General features: G+C 35.7%; 1 pseudogene; it reads right to left on the reverse strand.

The window, feature by feature from the left end:
• Positions 1–2,804: 2,804 nt before the first annotated feature.
• LOC134382324 (olfactory receptor 5AC1-like) lies at positions 2,805–3,729 on the reverse strand (annotated as a pseudogene).
• Positions 3,730–4,213: the final 484 nt, after the last annotated feature.

Raw genomic sequence — 4,213 nt, forward strand, 5'->3', positions numbered from 1 at the left:
GTGGTCTCACACTGCAGAAAAGGTGGAGCACAGAGAGCAGAGAGTAACCTCAATTCACTCTCTTTTTAAAGCCCTCAGAACTATGCCCGTGACCACCATTTTTAATCCATTCACTATGGTATGGTTCTACAATCTAATCATCTCCTCAAGTCCCCACCTTTCAATTACCATAATAGCCTCAGCCATGCTCCCCGCCCCCCCAATGTCCCCATCCATCCCAGCAATGACTACCAAGCCACCACCTGAAGCAACCTGGGCTCCCAGGCTGGGGTGGTGGGGCCCAGGGGCCTCAGCCATGCCCTCCCAATATTTGCATCCAGCCCAATAATGACCACTGAGCCACTACTGGAAGTGCCCCAGGCTCCCAAGCTGAGGTGGGGGGCACGGAGGGATTCAGCCATGCCTGGCCTCCCCTGCCAGAATGAAGGGGGTGCCATGGGCCTCAACCAAGCCCTCTCCCTTCTTCCTCCTCCTCTACCCTATCCTCCTCCCCTTCCCCACCAACTGCTCTGCAACGACATCTTAGAAGGTAAAAAAAAAATAATAATAATAAATAAATTTAAATATCAAATAAAATACAAAAAATAAAAATAAAGCCCTCAGAACCACACCCTTGACCACCATTTTTAATCCATTCACAACTGCATGGTCCCACAATCCAATGATCTCTTCAAGGCTCCACCTTTCAATTACCATAATAGGATTTCCCACCCTCAACAATTACAGTAGGAATTAAGGCTGAGGAGACATTCAACCCAAGGCACTGCTCAAGTCTTTTTTATAGCAACTTATTTTAGCACTATATAAGGCATTTATGAAGCCACAGTGAAGAATATACAAATCTGTAAAGTGTTTTCATTTGTTTTTTTGTTTTAATTACTCTGGTATAACATGAGCACTTGATACAAATTCTTTGTATATTTTTGAATAACATATAAATATTTCAAGGAGTTTATTAGATGCATCTTAGTTCATTAAAATTCTAGGAAAATTGCAGTTACAAAAATTTTTAAATAGTATCCAAACTATAGCCACATAAGACCTGCACAATTGTGTGAGTGTTTTAATAGAAAGAGAAGAGATATTAATATGAGATAAAAACATTTATCTTTAATGTTTTTATAAACAAATCTGTGACTTTTATTATCTCTCAGGCTGTAGATAATTGGATTTTAAAAAAGAATTACAATACTGTAAAACAGAGACTCCATCAAATTTTAAGAGAAGAGAAGAGGAGCACAGTATAAAGACACAGACAAGAGATGGGCTCAACAGGTGCAGAAGGCTTTCCTTATGCCTTGTTAAGACTGCAAAAATAACAAGTGCATAAGAAATAAGAATAGTCAAAATAGTGAGGACATGAATTGAATCAGAGAAAATAAAAACAATTAGATAAGTAATAGAAGGGTCAGTGCAAAAAACCTTAAACAATGATATAGTGCCACAGTAAACGTGATGTAATATATCGGAATTAAAGACGACCCTGGTGAATAGCCAAAAATATAGATTCAAAATAAATTATACATTTAACACTTTTTTAAAATTTTAACTTCTCAATATACACTGTAGTTGATTTTCGTGACTCTTTACCCATTCCTCTTTCCTCCCTCCCTCTCTCCCCTCTCCCCACATCATATCTGTTCACTTGTCTTAACAAGTTCAAGGAATTGTTATGATTGTTGTGTCAGGCACAGAAAGAGAAATATCACAGGTTCTCACTTATTTGTGGGAGCTAAAAATAAATAAATAAATGAATGAATGAATAAAAAGTGTGGGGGGGGCGGGAGAAGATTCAACAATTACATTTACCACTTTCAGAGTTCCTTTAAATTTGGAAGAGTACCAACAGAGAAAGTCACTAGGTATTCATTACAGAATAGTCAATGAGAGAAAAATAAATATTATATGGAAGGTCTTTCCAAACACTTCAGAAATCAGAACCATTCCAAGTGGCACTTACTCAAATTGAGATGTTTTATTGTATAGATGCAGAAATAAATTATTTTTACTTGAATAATAATAAAAAAAATTTTAAATTTGCATTGTAAGAAGAGCAGTAACTGAAAATTTCTGTTTCTATTTTATTAAATACGTAAAGATAAATACAGTACAGTAGACCCATAATATCTGAAGAGATACGTCCTGAAGTCTTCCAAAATTTATAAATTACTGAATACCAATATTGCCTATAACTTCCCTGATAAAATGTACTATGTATTTTCACATATGTAAGCCATACTTTTATTCAATATTCCACTTTTAATTTTATCCCAACTTCTATTACTCTTAGTAAATCCACCAACATCTTATATTCTACACTTTTTAAATATTTTCCTTACTACAAATAGAGTTTTCTCTTCAAGACAGTTTCCTCCAAAAAGTCACTTCACCTGAGTCTGAATAGTTGAGAAGCAACAAAAAAAATTAATACGTAGACTCTGGACAGTTTTGTGGGGTTGGTTGCACCAGAATCAATAAAGACACATGCAAATATCTGCCACAGTAAAATTACAAACTACTAAATATAATTGAGAGGTAATTTACAAAGAGTAAAAAATTTCAAATTCTGAATGCTCAATTTAAGAGAGAAGAATTCACAAAGAAACAGTTTTATGTGATATGAAAATTCCCCTCCAGTGAAGCAAATATCTAGTGGAGCTGACTCACTACACAGCACTCAGAAACCACCCTAGACACTAGCTTTTTGTTAAAACTATGAAGTCAAGGCTAATTTGCATAACTCGAGGCCCCCTATTTCTGTAAGGTTTGAAAATAAAAAGCTTGAAATTTGAATTAAGAACTGTTTATTTATTTATTATCCTCCTCAATGCAGATCTGACCTCTTTGTTTCTTAGGCTGTAAATAAAAGGATTTAGCAGGGGAATTATTACTGTGTAAAATAAAGAATACATTTTGTCCTGATTTTCAGCTGGTCCAAACCCAGAACACACATACATGAAGAAGAGTGTGCCATAGAATAAGGAGACAGAGAGCAGATGGGCCCTGCACGTGAAGAAGGCTTTGTTTCTGCCATTCTCAGACTTCTTTTTCAGGATGGCAAAGAGGATACAGGAATAAGAGATGATGATAGTCATAAAAGTGAAAGACTGTATAAAGACTGAAAACACAAAAATCAAGAGCATATTAACTCCAGGGTCAGTACAGGAAATCTTAAATAGTTGGAAAATTTCACAGTAGAAATAATGTATTACATTGGACTTGCAAAAAGTTAATCTAAATAACAAACCCACATGCATCATGGGATGAAGAAACCCAATAATATATGAAACAACCAATAATTGAATGCAAAAGATATTGGACATCACTACTGGGTAAAGCAAGGGGTTACATATGGCTACATAGCGGTCATAGGCCATTGCTACCAGAAGGAAACATTCTGTGTTTGCACTAGAAGCAAAAATATAAAATTGGGTGATGCACTCAGCCAGAGATATCATATGATTCTTAGATAAAAAAATTTACAAGCATCTTGGGGGTCACAGAGGATGAAGACCAAGCATCTGCAAAGGCTAAACTGCCAAGGAACAAGTACATGGGGGTGTGAAGGTGAGGGTCCCTCCAGATGACAGCAATCAGTCCAAGGTTGCCCACCATGGTGATGAGGTAGACCATGAAGGACACCAGGAACAGGGGCAGCTGCAGCTCTGGACGATCTGTAAGTCCTGTGAGGACAAACTCCGTCACCTGTGTCTTGTTTGTGTCTGTCATATTTACTCAGACTGATCACTGCAGTGAGAGAGTAAGTGAAGAACACAGTCGTAAAAGACCATGAAAATTTCACGCTTTATATGGGAAAAAAAAGCATCTTCTTTGTTTATGTATCTCCTTTAATCATAAGACTTAACTTTTACCCTTGAGTAAATATTCTATACAAAAAATAAGTATTTGGAAAACTGGTCCTAAAAATTAGAACTATATATGCTGTGTATAACATATATTTCATTGCCTGTAAGAGTGAAGTTTGCTTATTTTTTAATTTGGAAAAATTGATTGCAATTTAATAAGCATCTCCTAATTTAAAAATCCTTAAAAATAGGAATAGAGATAGAATAAGCTTTTTAAATATGCTAAAGATTAGTTATCAAAAAGTAATAGCACACATTCTAAGTAATACAGCATCTTTCTTTGAGTTAGGAACAAATTAAAATGTTCAATCTGACCATTATTATGAGTTTTATCTTGTAAATTCTAA

This window comes from Cynocephalus volans, chromosome 1, assembly GCF_027409185.1.
Source record: "Cynocephalus volans isolate mCynVol1 chromosome 1, mCynVol1.pri, whole genome shotgun sequence".
Lineage (NCBI taxonomy): Eukaryota > Metazoa > Chordata > Mammalia > Dermoptera > Cynocephalidae > Cynocephalus > Cynocephalus volans.